General features: G+C 33.1%; 2 long non-coding RNA genes across 2 annotated transcripts in view; one reads left to right on the forward strand and one right to left on the reverse strand.

The window, feature by feature from the left end:
• LOC149033442 (uncharacterized) overlaps positions 1-16,850 on the reverse strand; it is a 32,943-nt gene extending 16,093 nt beyond the window's left edge. Inside the window, exon 1 of the long non-coding RNA XR_016178462.1 lies at positions 15,499-16,850. This is a non-coding gene — a long non-coding RNA (uncharacterized LOC149033442). The remainder of the gene's footprint in view (positions 1-15,498) is intronic.
• Positions 16,851-17,103: 253 nt separating this feature from the next.
• On the forward strand, positions 17,104-18,864 carry LOC149033443 (uncharacterized). Its single transcript, XR_016178845.1, has 3 exons — positions 17,104-17,746; positions 17,940-18,139; positions 18,615-18,864. It is a non-coding gene; the product is annotated as an uncharacterized LOC149033443 (long non-coding RNA).
• The last annotated feature ends 703 nt before the right edge of the window (positions 18,865-19,567 follow it).

The raw sequence follows: 19,567 nt of genomic DNA on the forward strand, positions 1-19,567 counted from the left end.
GGAAGAATAAGATAGAAGCACCACGTTACTACATACCTTCGAAGACAGAAATAAAGAATGGAAAAAGAAAAAGATAAAGAGAAAGAGAGGGCGAGAGAGAGAGAGAGAATGTAAAAAAAGAAGAATAAGTAAAGATAGAATGAGAGAGAAAAGTTAATCGAGGAAAGTGCAATCTCGATTAATTTAACTTGGAGAATAAGAAACGAGCGGTCTCGGTTGTTCGAGTCTTGCTAGATCCGGCTTAGAACAGTTGCGATTTATCAGCTATTGTCCAAGGATGTTACCATACTAAGCCGTCTAAACCTCCACCGATATCCTGTAAGGTCCAGCAAGATGATTCCTCTTTGAAATAGTATTTTATTATACTTGGTGCATCACTAAAAAATTTTTCTCAACGTTTGTAAAATGTTCGATTTAAGAAAGTGAATGTTGTTTTTATTTTTTATATATACAAATTCAAACATAATATTTGTATGTGTATTTGGATTAGTTACGTTATATATTATATTTTTATATTACATACATTTGAATTACACATTAGATTATAATTTATATAAACGTATTAACAATGTTTTGCTTTAGGAGGTAGATTTTTTTTATATTTCTTACATACGAAACTATTTTTACGTTACATTTTTATTCTCATGTCGTAACAGTTACGATGCATTTATCGATGCATTACCTTCCGGTCAAGAGGCATAGAAATTCTTCGTACATCGCAACACAAATAACGATGATCGTAAAGATGTCCGTTAAATCATCCAGACTGGTGTATTAAAAAGGAAGTAAAAGTAAGAGTACGGCAGAATAATCCGTTTCTTTCGCAAGGTATGTGCACGTTTTACGAGTCCTCCTGGAATATCTTCCTACGCGTTCCGACTTCGATTGTTTTCAAGGAAATCGAAGGAAGGAATTTATATAGAAAAGAGGTAATACGATACGTTGTTATTGTATTGGCTTGATTTTGCTTTTTTTAATAATATATAACGTTGTAAGTTATTGCGACATACACTAACAACCTGAAGATATAAAATTATTACGTAAATTCCAAGAATTATTTATTAAAAAAAAAAATGAATGCCTTTTCGATATTTTCTTCTTAATCATTTCGATAAATAATTTCCCAATTTTAGACCATAGTATATTTTAGCATACCGTATACTATAAGATACCTGCAGTATACGTGAATGTATGAGTACGTATGTGTATAAGTACATGAAGTTATTACGTGTATGAAATAATATCTATGAATTAAAAGCATTGAAATTTTCGTGTGAAATTTCTTCTATGTTAGTAACCATCTCGGTTCTCTCGATTTTCATGAGCTTTATGGACCAAGTTATTATTATAGGGCAAACTATATGTACTTATACCTACCTACCTACCTACCTACCTATCTACCTACCAACATGCCTACAATCGTTAATCGAACCGAACTTCCTGTAAACTACGATTCCACCGAGAGAACTATTGTATTTAATCGAGAAATTCCCGTTCCGTGTTCGTTTCTCCTATTCTTGCAATATTTCAAAACGTAAATTTGCTTTCTCTCTCTCACACACACTCTTTCTCTGTTTTTTTTTTTTTTATTATTTTTTTTATTTTCTCAAGGTTTGAAGAAATAAAAACTTAAATACGAAGTCGCTTGTCGAGATTGTTGGAAAAATATTCACATTATTAAAAAACTTAAAAAACAAAAATTAAAATGTATATTTCTATAAATTGTTAAATGAAAAAATTTCTTATTTAACAACGTCAAACAATTCGTAATAATTTTTGTATATGGATTTGTTCGCGAAATAGAAATCATTCTTAGTTTCAAATAATCTACAATTATGCGAATAATTTGTTCGCATATATAAAAAATAAATACGAACAAAAAGAATACGTAGTACGTTTATTGTTAACTCGAGGTAGAATTTTTTATGAGTATTCATATATTTAAAATTGCCTGTGCAAGTTCGACAGGGAGAAGGGAAACGAGTGGAGGGGTTGGTGGGTGTGTGGTACATTTTTCAGGACTACTTTCTTCAACATGATATTTTTATATACCACTTGCGTGCGTGTTCACTCTCTCTCTCTCTCTCTCTCTCTCTCTCTTTCTCGTGTTGAATCGCTATGGACGATATTCTCGGGAAAATTTTTAAAAGCAACACCGCCGAGCGAATATACGGCCATTTTGTTGAAAAAAATCTACGAATGAGGAAGTTCTTTTCTTCTTACTATCTCTTTCTTATTCTCTTTTTCTTTTTCCTTTGCTCTAACCGTAAAAATAACGCACGAGCATGATCGTTCGGTTTTATGCGGTACCATTCTCCTTTCCAACTTGAACATCGAATCTGTAGAAATACTCGACGATAAGCGTGGCGAATTGCAAGGAACGCCATTAAACTAAGCGAAAAAGGAATATTCTGTTATTTTTCTTTTTCTTAAAAGGAAAAGCTCCTCTTTTATCTTTCTTCCTTCCTTTCTTTCTTCCTTTCATTCATTGTTTTTTAACAGGAAGAACATTAATGTCGGATCATTGTGATGATCGTTTTAGTCGATTTCGCTCAAAATTCTTTACGAGTTTAGACACGGAAAAAGAAGAAACAAAAAAAAACAAGACAAAGAAATAGACCAAAATTATTCAAAATTATATGAAGACATAAAAAGTGAAAAAGTAAAAATAATTAAATTTATGTTGACGTCACTAAAATTCTTTACGAGTTAACATGAAACAGGAAAGAACATGCGTGAAATCATCGTAAAAAAAAAAAAGAAAAGAAACGAAAAGAAAATGAATCAATGTTTTATTAATTAAAATATTAAAATATAAAAAGAAATGAAATATGTTAACATATAAAGAAAAAAAAAGTCGAAATAGAAATAATTACGATGAAAGAGGGGTAAAGGTGCAAGTAGAAACATAGATGCTACGAGTATTTTACGTAGTACGTACGAGAAATAGGAGAGAGAGAGAGAATGTGGGAGAGGGAGTGGGAGGGAGTGGCAGCAATAATGAAGTCATTTGCGTGTTCTACGGGACGAATCCGGAAAGGGTGGAGCGAGGGTGCGTTGGCGCACCCTTCGCGGTGTATAACGCGCCGGAGGGTAGATCGAGAGGGTAGCTAGGCTTTTGCTCCCAGCAGAACGGCGACTAATTTCACCCGCTGCTTCTCGTATAACAAACAAGCATCGACGTCAGGTACCTCTTTGGCTTCCTCGACAAAACTTTGTCCCCCTGGGATAAAAAGAGAACGAGCGAGAAAAATAGAGAACGTAGTTTAAACACCCAGAAGCTGTAACAACGAGCACGCGTTTACGCGAATATGCAACCGTGATGTTATTTTCTTGTTTTTTATTGCAAATTTTTCCATCCCCCAAAAAAATCTTGAATCGTTAAAGTATCGTCCTCGTTTATTACGAAAAAATGTTCTCTCGACAAAGGAAAGGTAACGTAACGTTAAGAAAAAAAACAAATAAATTATTCTATTTTATTTAATCTCTTTTCATTTTTCTCCGACTACCTTTTAAGCTACCTAAAGTCTTTCGTAAAAAATATGCATGCAAACGATTTTCACTCGGTTTCTATCATCCTCAACATATAGCATTTCCTTTCCTATTTACTTCATACCTTCATTTTCCTTTCTACTGCGAATACGTTCTAAACAAAATACTTTATATTTATAAATGTATATGTACATATTTATTTGTGTATGTAAATCTACTTACATTTTTATGAAAAATATAGCAGCAAAGATAATATTAGCTTCTTCCCAGTTTTTATTTAAAACAAGATACTTTTTGGTTTAACTCTTTTATCTTTGGCTAGACTCATCCTTTTCTTCTTATAAATTGAATGAAATACTCGTATAAAATCTAGATAGATATAATAGATAGATAAGTAAAGAAAGAGTAAGATAAATAAAAGGAATAAGTTTTGATATAGAATGGTTAACAAAGATGTATACCATAGACTGATTTCAGCAGACATTTTCTCAAATTCACTATTGGAGATTTAGTTTCGTTTCTTTCTCTACTTTATTGTAAAGGTCTTGTGATTTCATGTTAATCCATTGTTACCAAAGGATTCGAAGGTGACGCTGGTAAGGTGAAATGAACGTTTTGAGAGTTACAAGTGAAGCAATTGTTCGATAAAGACAGTAAGCTTTATCTAATGGTATTAACTTGTAAACGCTTTATACTTGGTACAAATACATTTGTAGAACACGTACACGCTCAAAGAGACTAGACTTTCTCTCTCTTAGATTCTCCAAAGCGCTACGAAACCACATCCTTTCAAAGCTCTACGGACTTCAATAAACGCCATTCGAGTTCTGAATACTCTATTTACTTATCGATCTTTATCTTCCATTTCTACTCGATGTCACAAACGAAATACACGGTTCGGTTCGGTTCGATCCGAATGGTCATTGAATTTTAATTAAATTAAATCTAAAAAAGAAAATAAGTCGTTACGTTTTTTCTATGATAAAAAAATAAAAGAAGATTATTCTCTCTTTTATATTTAAAATTTAAAGCTTTTTATATGACCTGGACTAAACGTATTCGAATAAATTTGATCTTTCAGCAATCATTAACGCGTTGTTATATAAATTCATGTGTATAATTAAACGTAAGTTATTAATAAAGTATGAATAATAGAAAACTTTGGATACAATAACGTATTATATTTCGTTATGAAAATAAATGACAAAGAAGAATAATTTTCAACTACTTTATTTTTACACAATTTATTCCGGTAGGATCCATGGAGAATAGAACTTATTCCGTTCCGCGGAAGTCGTCGTTTTTCAGGAAAATGCGAAGTCCGGCCATTAACATTGGCTAGCATTTTATCGCGAACGGTCCATTCTACCCTCGCGTTTTCTCTCGATTGGCTACACTTTCGTCTACCGGCTAGCAATTATAAATCTTTAGATGTTCGTGTTGCATTGGAGCACCATTTACCCTTTACCCGTTTCTAAATCTCATTCCTTTTCTCTTATATACGAAAAAAAGAACACATAAGTATAGGTACGCAAAGAAAATTCTTCGAAAACTAAACGTCGGACGTGAAATAGTAGTGGTTATAATAAAATAGTAATAGAAGTTTTCCTACGAAAAATAAATTGAATAAAATCATATTTTTCTAACAAAATTCATACCATTTTTTCACATTATTCATCTCTTTTATTTTCTTTTTTCCAATTTATTTTTCTCGTATTATATGAAATATATCCAATAACGTTAATTACTCGTTGTCATTTATCTTTGACAAATACAAACATATATATATATATATATATATATTAATTATAACGAATAAAATAGATCGTTTCAAGGTGTATCTTTATATCTTTCTATATGTGTATTATACATGGTGAAATGTATACGTAGGGACATAGGTATGGATGCGTTATATTTGTAACAGATAAAGCGAGAGAGAAAAAGAGAGAGTGAGAGAGAAAAAGAGAGAGTGAGAGAGTGAGAGAGAGAGACTAGCATTAGAGAGCCGAGTCGTAATTGCGTTCTGATGAGATCCGTATCTCTAATGAATCGCAGCATAAATGCTACGGTAAATGCCTAAATGATACTGTTATATAATAGCACATAATTTTGTGCTTGTCAGGTAAATTTGCGATGTTAAATACATATATAGATATATATACATATACATAGAAACTAAAGTTACATACATGTGTATATACATTGATCTATCTCTATCGTGTACAACCAGCCGTGAAAATACGCCTATTCGAGTCAAATTTGCTTGCTCACAAATATACGTGTGTGTGTGTGTGGATTGGTTCGGAAATTACATAGATAGAACAGGACACGTCGTAGACACGCAAGACGACATTTTAGTTGATAACTAATAAAAGTTGAAACAAAATAGACGATAAAGAATCAACGTTAAAGGATGAGATTAAAAGGATCATTAAACAAAAAGATCGAGGATTGAAGTGTTGAATCAGAGCAAAGTTAGAACACCGACCTCAATACAACTTGACTGGACTTTTGAAGAAGTTGCAATCGTAAAAAGAGAGAGAAGGAAGGTGGCATCGGCTAGCAATTTGAAAAGTTTAACAGAATGACGGCATTGCAAGAGTTTCCTTGCTAGCGAATACCGTCGGGAAAATGTTCCAATCTTTTCGCTATATTTTCTATAACTTTGACGTTTCTATCAGGATTGCGGATGATCTTTCTCTTTCTCTCTCTATCTCTCTATCTCCCTCTCTTTTAATTTTTTCCTTCCTTTCTTCTGATTTTCCACGAAGTCTACACAAAAGGATCAATTAATTCCGTACTCGAAATCAAACCTTAATACAACCAGAAACTATCATACACAGAGTATATTTCTGGTATGTTAGATTGCACAATGACCTTGTTTCTTTTTCAGATATCTATTTCTAAACGCGGGAAATAGAATTAAAATAAAATTCTAATAATCTTAATGTATTTCAAAATACATTAATAGGTAACACATGTTCAAAGAAATTTATTTAATCCAGTTATTATTGAGACCCTAGGGAATTGATTTCTCGTTTTCATTATGAACAAATAATAATATTTCATATTTGTATGTAACATTTTTATTCATAATCGAATTTTATTTTATCCTAATTGTTAGAGACACCCTTTACATGGATTTTTCTTTTTGAGCGTTGAAGACATGAGTAAGTTCTTGCTTTACCATCTTACCATTAAGAGTAGGAAAGGTATGTAGGTTATGTAGATATATGTGGAACGTCACTTACTTCCTAAAGATCTGATTATATACTTTGCCAGGTAATTATCGTTAGCGTGAAATTGCCTAACTGGCACACACGGCACTTGGTCAAGTTACCCTTTTGCCACGATCTATCGTGCCGTTACTAATTAGAGAGACCAGACTTACTTGCTACAGCTTTATTCGACAAGTAAGGAAGCTAGGCACTTACCAGCGTTACATCCTACACCCATTATCGTCCTTATCGTTTCACTTCTAAATACTTCCGTCGCGCGAAACTTACTTCTTCTAGTTTCATGCCTCGCAACAATTCAATCTTAAACCTCCACAATGTACATAATCTATTTTGATAACTATACTTATTTCACGCATACGTTGAACAGTTCGTTCAACAAACTTTTTCGTTCTAACAATTAAAATATTCATTATATGTATAGAATAATTGTTCTGGATATTAAAATTATTTAAAAGAAACAAATTTTGTAGAAATTATTATTTATTTATTTAGTTGTTTCAAGTATAATCATTGAATACAATTTATTGTTAAATTTTTGGCTAGATAAATTAATTAGTTATGTAAACGATTGTGATATAAGTAAATTTCTTTTTAAATTTATTTTTACTTCATTTACGTTTTTATTCAGAACGTTAACAATTATCGAGAAAATGTTCGCAACAATTAGCATATTATTTGTTACACGAGAAAATTAATGGAAAAGAACAAAAGGATCTCATTTAAAGTTACTGCGAAATAATATGAAATTCTAACAATAGTAAGTACAGAATGAAACTAGCAGGATTTTCGTTAAAAAGAAAGAGAAAGGAATTCACCGTCGATGAACACGATGAAAGAGAAAGAGAAAGAGAAAGGTAGAAATATTTCAATATTTCAAACTTTACGAATGAATTACTGTCATTGCTGACTGATTTTCCGCTATTGCAGAAAGGATAAAAATTTGTTAGATATGTTAGATTTGTTAGAAGATCCGACAAGTTTGTTAATTCTTCGAATAGTGTTTCTTTACACTTAGAAAAGTATATGCAAATATATTGCATATAACTAATAATAATAATAATAATAATAATATATTGCATTTTTATCTATAATCAATATCAATTGAGTTTATTCGAATGATCTCTTTTAAATTCTTCACCCGGCATATTTTAAGAGAGAGAGAGGAAATATCGGTAGAGAAATAATGTTGTTTGAAGTTGACGCGAAGAGAGAGAGAGAGAGGAAAAGTAAAGTGCACATGAAATGGCTGCTGGTAGTTCACAAGAAGGGATGAAGAAGAAGGATGGGCAGATAACGCGATTAAACCATTTCTCGGTCCTTCAAGAAGGAAATGGCGACGATCGGTCGCTTCCCAAGGAACTGGGTCACTTTGGATGCTGCAAAGATGTATCGATGGAGGATGATATCCAAACCGAAAGGATAACTCAAGGGAAGAACAAAGGATAGGGTCTTAGAAGTATACTTTACGGGTATACCACGAATCAAAGATAGACCATTGAGAAGATATATGAGAAACTGAAGGATAGAAATAAGAAGAGAAAGAAAGACATACACACACACACACATATATATAGTATAAAGGGTAACATAAACCAATAGGTGAAGCAAGTAAACTATCGCAGAAGAAAAATTACGGGGTCAGCCATGGTGAAATAAACAACGTTCCTGGACAAATCTCCAGTTGTATATCAGAAAGTAACCAATGTCCACGTATTTCTGTCGGTCGTTTTTATTTTTCGATCGAGTACACTAAGTCATTCCTGTTTTTACCATTGCATCCTCGATATTGTCGTAGAAACAAGCAACAGAGCTTTGTTAATAAAATTCAATGCCACGCTTTGATATTTTCCATTTTTTACTTGCTTCCATTCATTTTCGTGATTTTTTTCTTTTTTTCTTTTATTTTTATACTTATTGGTTAACAAAAGAAAATTAAATTGATAGTGTAAAAAGAATTGAATATGATGTAAATAAGGATAATGATATTTTATAATGTTTTCACTGTATTAAGTTAGAAACTAAACACGAAAGGAGTTAGAAACTCAAAATTTCCAATTAAAAATAGGAGAACATGAAATACCAAAAGGTAGAAGGATATTTATTGTTAGTTAAATTTTTAAAAATAATTTTAGAGAATATATTCAATATATAGAGTGACAATAAAAAATCGAGGAATGAAGAATTAGGAAAGTGTTTTACAAATCCAACATTGAACAATTAGTTTCAATTATCGTCTGAGTTAAAAAAAATGTAAAAAGAATAAAAACCTTAAAGAAAAGAATTAAGATCTTTGCACGCAAAGAGCATTGGGAATGGAACGTTCGTTGAATTTCAGACGTTGTCTGCGAAAAGAGTAAGAAAAGTGGGTCGAAGAGAAAGACTGTTAGAGAGCATAGAACTAAAAAGTGAGAGGAACAACGGGATAGCATAAAAACGTCTATAAAGAAGTCCGACTAAACTGGTCAAAACATTGTAAAAAGTTTGTCTTTCCCGAGATGTCTAAGCTATCGAAAACAGGGAGGAGTTTATTTGCTAGACGTGAAAAACGAACGAATAGCAAGGATTCGAGTTTAACTTAAAAACAAAAAACAAAAAACAAAAACCAACAAGAAATAACAAAAAATAAGTTAGAAAAGGAAAAGTTATTGCGAGAAGGCATAGAATTCTTAATTTTAATCTCCAGAAATAGGATTTGATGATATCTTTAATGCAGCGTTTAATTAAGATATTACCATCTCGTAATACGTCTTCTCTTTCATGCCGTGGATAGGCTTTTGCCAGATTTGCCGTGCTAGCTTTTGTATGCATAAATCTTTCCGAGAGATGGAACTAGTTTGGTTATCGAGTGTGTGTATATGAGTAAGAGAGCAGAAACGAGTACACGAGTGAGAGAGCAAAAGATAGTAATAGAGTGTGCGAGAGAGAGAGAGAGAGAGAGAGAGAGAGAATATCGTGTAACAAGAGTCTTCTCAGCGAGGAGCTAGGGAATTATCAATGTATCCAAAATTCTATAGACATTGTTACGTATAATAAATGAATATTCATTGTGTCCTAAGCACCATGGGTATTACCGAAATGAAAAGGGACGCTTTCTACCCCTAATATCTAACGTCGAAATATATTTACCCTTAAAGATAGGAAAATTGGGGTAGGGAGAAGGAAGAGGCTCGTCTTAATCCTCAAAGAGACAGTTTTACCAAACGGGAAGTGGCAAACATACAACTCACAGATTTACCAAACGGTCAACTCCTCAAGGATCTAAGAAATCAAGCGGAGTGTGTATTCCCATTTACGAAATCTCAAGTCATCCTTTTACTGGACCTGACCATGATAAATATTTTATCAGTTAAATAAGTTACTTTGGTTGGTCTGCTCCCTTAGAATATTTTTGTTCTTTTCTTTTATTTAGTTTAACGAAGAAGAAACTAAAATCGTTCGGAATAATTTAAACGGTTCCTCAATTTCGTACATAAGTGCATAATTTATTTATTTTTTGTTTTTTGTTTCGTTCTCATCCATCTTATCGTTTATCCCACAAAAGTGCTTTATTAAATAAAATTAGAATATAACAAATTTCCTTTAAATTACTAATATAAAAAACTTAGGTTTTAAAGAGGATTATAAAATCCATGATATTTTGTGGAATCATCGAGGATGACAATGCAAAAGATTAGCCGAATTAGTCCTTTAAAGGTGCGAGGCAAAAAACTACGTCATAACGGAGCTAAAAAGGGGTGTCTTGGCATTTATTACCTTCCACTTTTTTTTCTCTATTTTTCTCTTTTTCTCTTTTCCATATACCCAAGCAAAAGTACCCTCATCCTTAACCGTCCCAAAGTACAAACGTGTAGAACACATCAAAAATGCCGCTGATAATTCAGAAACGCCCTATCGTAAAGCCCCTTCTCTTGTTTGCTACTACCAGCCCTTATTTTTGTTCTTTTTTTTTTTCTTCTTTTTTCTTCTCTCGTATTAATTTCAACCCTTCGTGAATATATCATAAAAAAAAGAAAAGAAAAGAAAAGAAAAAGAGAAGAAGACTCTTTCGTTTCGTGTCTCAATTTTCTGATCTTCGAGGCCTAAACGAATCGCCTAAGGTGATTGGCTCTTGGCATTTAATGATCGACCCGATCTTTTCAACGATACACAAAATCACACACCCAGACATTTACACATATACGAATGTGTTCATCGATACCGATACATGAGGGTTCTTACGATACTGCTACTGTTGCTGCTATTGCTTTTGCTGATCGTAAAAAGGACCTACGTATTCGATTTTCGTATCTTTCTTATTTCGTGAAAAGATCCAAAGAGATAACAAGATTAGAGTTCGTCGAGCTAAATGTGATTAGATTCTGACGAACGAGAGACAATCTTTTTCTCGATGATGACTTTCGTTATCGAAAGATCCGATCAGAATTTTTCCAATGATTTCAACCTTTGCATTTATATTTCCATGAATGTTTGCAAAAGAGAATAATACTTGAAATTATTAAATAAACGAATGAAGACAAATGTATTTCAATTAATGATCATCAAATTTATTACTTGTATAATATTTAAAAAAAAATAAAATAAATAAATAAATAAATAAAAAAATACGCAGACAAGAATAAACTAATGAACGATATTTATTCAAAAGATTATTCCAATATTTTTTTTCTAAATTAATTAACATTAACGTTTCTATGTAAGCCGAATGAAGAAAAAAAAAGAAAAAAAATAAGAAAATTAACGAAGAAAAAAATATTGCACAAAAATATAAGAAACAAAGTCGGTATAAAATATAATAAGGATTAAAAAAGATTAAACAGGAGAAACAGAAGAAAATAATTATTCGTAAAAGAAAATCCCGTCGAGTTGGATTTAAACGTTGATTTTTCATCCCTTTTTTTCCATTCTTTTCTTTTTCCTTTTTTTATAAACCTTTTCCTAATGCAATAATGAAGGAAAAGGGAAAGGGTAAAATCGTAGTTGTTGTTCTTCAATGTTTTCTTACTGAAATCGAATTATTTAAGATGATGTCGTAGATGTGAGAGATGTTGGCGTGATAAGGGGGTATAAGGGATAAGGATAGGGTACACTTATCACTCTCACTACGGAAGTAGTGCAAATATTTCTGGCTGGGTTCCACGTAAGTGGTACACGGTGTGGTCTAACTTGTGCGCACGTGTAAACATAGTCTCGTTTCTTTACTGTGCACCAACATTTGGTATACTCGGACAAACGAGCGTAAGAATTTCGATTTGCTGTCCCATCCATGCCTTTCCACTCGCAAAGCTTACCGATGTGTGTGTGTGTGTGTGTGTGTGTGTGTGTGTGCAATAAGAAAAAAGATAGAAAAAAAAATTCGTACGATCATCCTTTCCTCTTGTGAGACTTTAAACGTTTTCGAGGAGAAGATTTCAAATAAGTGTGCAAATAAGTCCGGACGCAAAAAATATTTGAACTTCTCGTTGCTATTTTTCTTTTTTTTTTTTTTTTTATAGATAAGATGGATTAGAACCGTGATAAAATAATGACTTTCTCGTGATATTGAACTAGGTTTCTTTTTCCTTTTATAGTTTTAATCTTGAGAAAATCGTGCGAATTTAAATAGTGAAATAGAGATCTTTTAGAATAATTATAAACTTAATCACATTTTTATATTTTTCATTATGAAAAATGTAAGAAACAGTTTTGCGAATGTTCTATATTGTAATTTAAACAAAAATTATATATAATGTTAATAATATGTACTATAATAAATAATATTAATTATATAGAATCGTCAATAAAAAAGGGCAGGAGAGAACTGGTGTTAGAGTTGACAAGAAAGGTAAAGAATGTATTTGAAATCGTTCTATCGTTCGTTCCTGTCATGACATTTTCGGGTTACCCTACTTACGTCTTTTTACTATCGTTTTAATAAAACGGAAAGATCGAGCAGCTTCCACGACTCGACGTTTCAATTTCTGAGACATTCGCCGATGTAATAAATGGATCCTTTAAATCATCGAATGCCAATAATGCGATATACCCCAGTAGAATCACTGTAAAGTCAAGAATCCATACTACGGGAAAGCATTTCGCTGATCTCGTACTCCTTCTCTCTCTCTCTCTCTCTCGAGTCGATCGTTGACTCTGATCAAACTTTCCGGTTTAATCGATTCTATCTAAACTTTCCAAAAGGTATGCCGACTTCTCGAAAAGATAGAAAAGCAAACTCTTTCTCTGCTGACCTTCGAAATGAACTTATTTTTTCTTTTTTACCTTTCAAAGATCGGTTTCAATGTTACGAATTCGTTCAAACGATTTTCTAAGCTCTAAGACTTGAACCTTTTGACATGAATTACATACACGAACTGTAGAAATGGGAAAAGATTTGAAATAAAAGGAAAACAATAAAAAAGGAAAGACCGATTTTTCTTTCACTCCATTTCCACTTATTTTTTTTACGATCAGGAAAAAAAATCCACTTGGTCCTTTTACGCTTCTAAGCACAATAAATCCCTGATGGAAGTGAAAAAAGCATATATGTATTTATAAATGTACGAATACGCGTGTGGAGAAATGTGTATTCATATCCAATATACACCAAGTGGCAAATTTTAATTTCAAACTTAATCTTTATTTTTAACAATATTATATACAAATTATTAACTACTATCATTATATAAAAATAAGACACTAAGTTTACAATTACAAATCATGCAAAAAGATAAAAGATACACGAGGTTACGGTTAAAAAAACATTTCTAACTTATTATATTCTAAAAGTTTTCAGATATTGTGTAGAAAAATAAAAGCAAGTTTGACCAAAATGACCAGTTCTAACATTAGGCTCAAAACTTGTTAATCCGATCACGTATTTTGCTTCTAAAACCAACGGATAAAAAATTTACTATATTTAGAACAATAATAAGAGGGGAAGAGAGAAAGAGAGAAAAAGGAGAAAGAAAGTTGGATTTTCAAACACGTTGAGGTTATAAATTCAACATTAAAAAACTTTCTTTATTACACGAGAAGACGGATATAAGACCGTGGACTCGTGTTACGAGAATTTTCGAACGACAAAACGGAGTCCACGACAATGCCAAGAGTCTCAAGTATTGAATTCAGCCCCAAACACACCTCCCTTCTCAACACCCCTCCCCTTCCAATGAAAGAAGTTCGTTCGAGGGATGCTAAATCATAGGAAAGTTCAAGAAATGCCGGCTACTTCGAGCTCGCGAAAAATTCAAGACTCTTACTCCTTCTCCTCCTCCTCCTCTTCCTCCTATTCCTACTCCTCTTACCACTCTTCTTTTTTTTCCTTCTTCTCCCGCTGCTTTTTCTTCCTTCGATTTGCCTCAACGAGCGTGGAAAGAAAATGTAATCCTTCCTAGGGTCTCGCCTCGGGCAGCTTTCTACTAACACAATAAGGAGACTTTCCTCCTATCATTTTCTCCTTGAAAAGCCATCGCGTAGGTTAGAAAATCTTAAATATAAACGCTGAGAAAATTTAATCTTCTTTTTTTATATCATTCTTTGATATAAGATGTTCGAGAAAGTGTTAGGTTTTATGAAAGTATATTATATTCATTTTTAATGAATATACATATTAAAATTTTTCAGTATTTTATTTAATTATATTAATTTTGAGTATTTTATAGCGTATTTACTGATAAGTAATTTCCTTCAGGTTTAGTAAATGAATTTTAATGATACGCGAATGAAGGGGTAGAAAATTCAATGTTAAATTAAAACTTCTAAATATGATAATTTGTTTACAATAAGTTTCTATTACGAAGGTAATGAAATGAAACTAATCGAAATGAAAATCAATAAAATGTGTGGGTGTGTGTCAATAAATATAAATTGATTTGGAATAATGTAAAATAAAGTAAAGGAAATTCATTGTAGAATAATTCGGATTTGATTTTTCATAGCAGATATGGTCCTCGTTTATCATTGTCCGTGACGACGTCAATATTGTTAGATTGTATTTGCACGTGGAATCGTAGAACTGTCGTGTGATCGAGCCACGAATTTACGAGTAAATCCATTTACACAGTTTGCCTTCGTGCCACGATTGAGAAGTGAGCTAGCACAAGTACGACAAGGTCTCGAAGACGAGGATGAAAACGAGGATGAAAACGAGGATGAAAACGAGGACGAAGACGAGGACGAAGACGAGGAAAACGGCGATAACAGGGACGTGAACGTAAACCGAAGAAAGGAACGTAAGGTTGGGAAAAAGGGAAAAATTGTAAAGCGTTTTTCGCTAGAATGGCGACAAGCAAAATTACGAATTCTGGTAGAAGGAAACCTGCAGAGAGTAGAAAAAGTGGAAAAGGGTGAGGAAGGGTATAGGGAGTTTGAGGGGTGCTAAGGCCGTTTCTTCCCCTGGTATGCATGAGTGACATCTTTTCGAACGACTAAGTGCACACGCGCGTTCTAGCTTAAGTTAAGGTAAAGGTAAAGCGCATATATATGTGTGTATGTGTGTGTGTATATATATATCTTACGAATTGAGGAAAAAGTCAGATAGAAAAAGAATAAGAGAAAATAGATAAATAGATACTAGACATAGAACGGAAGGAAGACAGACGAAAAGAGATAAGGATAAAAATACGAAAAGAAGGATACACTAAAAGAGAAAGAAAGAAAGATTAAGAAGAGATGGAGTGAGAGGGGGAGGGAAAGAAGGGACTGGATTGGTGTAGAGAAAGAGTTTTCTCGCGAAAGAGAAAAGGGACTGCCTCTAAAAGGTTCGGTGGGCTTTTAGGAGCCGTATTATTACGTTACTCCGTATTATTCTTATCTGAGTGTACAGTCGTGAGAGCTGCATCGTACAATCCTCTCTCCTTCTCTCTCCTATCTCTTCCACTCTCTGTCGGTCTTTCTTGTATCCCTATACTTTCCCCCGTTCGCCAGTTCTACGAAAGCGTTTCTAACAATCTACCAACTCGTCCTTCTCATCCTCCTTCTCATCCTCCTTCTCCTCCTTTTCCACCCTCTCGTCTTCTACCCCCATCCTTTTACCAGTACTCACTGTATTCGGCTTATCTCCGACGAGACACGAATCCAACTGTAACGTACGACTCCAAAGATGGAACTGTGAATACGCGTGCGCAGATCTTTCCTAATACCCTCCTTTCGAACCTCTTGCCTTCCCACTCTCCTTGATTCCACTTCACACTACCACCTTTCGAAGAAAATTGTTAAGAGATTAATTAATGTCATCCGGATTAACCCAAGAAGAAAATAGAATTGTATCATACCGGAAGGTGAATAAAAGTGTACGAGCGCGTGCTCGTGTGTGTATATGTGTGTATGAGACTGGAGAGAGGATTACAATTTTAAAAGGGATGGTCAATTTTTCAAATTATTGTCTCGTATTTACAATACATGTTTTCGCTCGTATGCTTTCATACCGCGTAATATATTATACACAAAAGTAGAGGAATTTCATCCCTTTTATTTTGTACATTTAAATGTTGATAGCTTTTGGTAGAAATTCATAAAGGTTTTTTTTAAAATGTACCTCCACGTTTTCTAGCTTTAGCAGCGTTAAATGAAATGATAGGGAAAAAAAAGGGAAATGTTATCTTGAAAATATTTTCCATTTAACTTAATTTTCTGTAATTAACAGATGTTAACTAATGAAGCAAAATGTAAAAGGAATAATTGAGGAGAAGAAGTAAAAGGAATAGGCACTTAAAAAATATAATATTTGTTACAATAAAGAACACCAAATGAATATGAAAAAAAAATTGTATTTCTATCCATGAAGATGATGGTAGACGTGAAACGAACGCTTTTTTGTGATGTTGATTGCATTAGACAACTTTCTACGTGGTTGTGCCTAAAAATGCATAGAAAATGTTCAGGTCAGTGCCGATTTTTACGAGTCCATACATTTTCAACAATTTTTTATTTTTTTATTTTTTTTAGTTTATTTCTTGCTTTTTTCCTACACACGATGTCTACCTGTGTCAATCGTAACACACATACACACACGCACACTATTTGTACCTGTCTATCTGCCGTGTAATATTTACGCGTGGAAGGATCGAAAACGAATGAATAAATTCGTATCTATGTGTTTTAATAATTCTAACAAAAATTACAATACAAACAAAAATCCGTATAAAATCAAACCACCTTTATAGTAGTTTTCAAATCTCATTATCATGAAAAGAAAAAGGAAAAAAAGAAAAAAGAACGTTCTCTAATAAAATTTCATCGTCGATTAAAATAAAAAGAAGTAGAAACATTTTAAAATTGATTACCTACGTAAAAGACATTATATGCAGAAGATGAAATAAACGTAAAAAAAAGTCATATCAATGTTTTGACAAAATTTTAACACGTAATAAACATTGAATAATTATTACAACAATAATAATACTATTTCATTGTAATTGTTTAATTATAATAAAAAAAAAATACTCTAGTTCATTTGAACGATAAAAAGAAAATAAAGATGAATAGAAAAGGTCGATGAAATCTGAGACTATCATTGAAAGTACCAATCGTAGTTTCATCCAGTGCAATATTCCATTTTAGGAGATACCACCTAGAAATATGCGAACGTCATCTACCAAGGGAGAGAAGACTATAGTAATAGATAGATAGAGATAAAGAGAGGGAGAGAGAGAGAGAGAGAGAGAGAGAGAGAGATGCCATAGAGATACCACAAGATAGCTACATCGACGACTATGCGAGTTTCCTTGGTCTTCGTCCTGGAATGTAACATTACTCGAATATTTGTAATACGCAAGGATCCAACGATGCACAATGTCATTCTAAACTATATCGGAAATATTTTTTCCTTGGACATCGATAATTCCTTTTAAACGAAAGAAACTTCATGACCAGCATATTGAAATAAAATATTGTTCGATTATTTTATGAATTCTATGTATTATATAATATTGACTGTGAATGGTTGACCAATTTTGAACAGACATATTTTCTCTCTTGTGTCTTTTTGATTTTGGAACACAAGTGGTATTTATGTAAAATATCCCACATGAAAGAGGAAGGTAAGTTTAACTATCCTTCTTGAAGTAGGTCGAAAAAAACCTTTAGCTAACAGGCACCACCAAAACCATTTCCCCTTCATTCAAGCAGCGACTTTCGCTAAGCCATTATCCTCTTAAAAGATCTTTCGTGTCCTCGCAAGATACTTTTTTGATCGTGGACTCTTCGAAATTTCATAAGCAACTTTTTCCTCAGCTGGCGACACGTTATCGACTTTCCTTAGAGTTTTCCATAGACCGGGGAAAAAAAAGAAAGAGAGAGAAAGAAAGATCGAAGGAAAAATACGAGAAATGCAAAACGATATGTAATTCAAACTGCAAGAAAATATAATTGAAATCAGGATTATAAACGGATTAGAAATGATGAATTCCTTTTGACGCTATCATTAGAGAAGTGTGAGTAGAGATGAAAACCAAAATGAATGATTCGAAATGTTAAAAAATGTTTTGGAAAAATGAAAATGTTCATCATTGTTCTCTCTTGATTTCACTCACGTGCTAAGGATAGTTTAGTAAAGTGAGATAGATAGATAGACCAAGAAAGAGAAAGAGACCGAGAGAGAGGAAAAAAAGGAAGAAAATAGTAGAAAGGAGGATGGTAGTAGCCAAAGGGCTAAGAGAGGAATGACGAAGAACTTTCTCGAGGTGTCGTGCCACCAACAGAGGGAGTATTCTTCAAAGAAGGTCGAAGTATTCTTCAAATGCTTTGGATTCTTCCCTTGCATTCCGTTTCACCCCTTTTTCCCTCTCCCTCTTTCTTTCACTCTTTCTCTTATCTAGCCAACTTGAAGTTTTTTCCATTTTTTTTCCCCCCTTCCATTCTTCTCTTGGTCTCTGACTATTTGGTTCTTTTTATTTTTTCTTCTTTTAGTGTCTTGCCATGGCGGTGGAGTGCTTCGAGGAGGCCATTTCCGAGGCGCTGTCATAATTTACGTAACTGCATAATTCTTCTTGTTTCCACTTATGCAATAGGAACAACGGGTGCGCCGTCGCTCGTAAAGATAAAAAATTGTCACCGGCCAGTCGAGATTACCCGGCGCCGTGCTACTATTTCACTTTTACGGAGTCTCGCCGTACGGCTAAAACCAGCTTCTCTATCCCGATTACTGGATACTCTATTTTCCTTTCCTTTCCTTTCCTTTTCCTCACCCCCTCTCTCCCTCTCTCCCTCCCCCTCCCTCCTCCCCGTCCCCCTACCACCCTCTGACAACCTTTTCCTTTCTTCCACGCGCTACTGATTGAGATCTAAAGAGCTTCTTTTCCATGTCTTCCACTTTTCCCAAGTAAAAGAAGAAACACTTCCTTCTTATATTCTTTCCTTTTTTTATTATTATTATTATCTATAATACGAATGTGCTTAAAACGTTGTACAAGCTAATTTTCTTTCTTTCACGATAAAATAGATGATGTGCTGATTATTACATTATAATAATGTATATTATCTTTTTAAGATTCAAAATTATTATTTATCTACATTTATTTCACTTTCATTTCTGTTATTATTTAATTAACTGAATAATTGCTTTACTACCAAGTTCACTACGTCAAATATTTCATCCAGAAATTATTTAAGCTGATATTTCGATATTTAAATTGTAAAATATTGTTTCAGAGACATTAATTAATCTCGTACAGTCGTTTATAATTATTAGGGGTTTCATTTATAAAATCGGAAATATTTTATTTATATGGCATGTTATGTTTCTGTTTACGTGATTGAACAAAAAAGAATTTAGATGGAGTATTTCAGTTATTTCAAAAAATTATAGTTTTCAAGAAAACTGAATAATCGTTATATTTGAACGCATGTGTACTTTAGAAATT

The sequence above is a fragment of the Polistes dominula genome, unplaced genomic scaffold (assembly GCF_049000335.1).
Source record: "Polistes dominula isolate Pdom_NZ unplaced genomic scaffold, Pdom_raw_medaka contig_373, whole genome shotgun sequence".
In the NCBI taxonomy this organism is placed as follows: domain Eukaryota; kingdom Metazoa; phylum Arthropoda; class Insecta; order Hymenoptera; family Vespidae; genus Polistes; species Polistes dominula.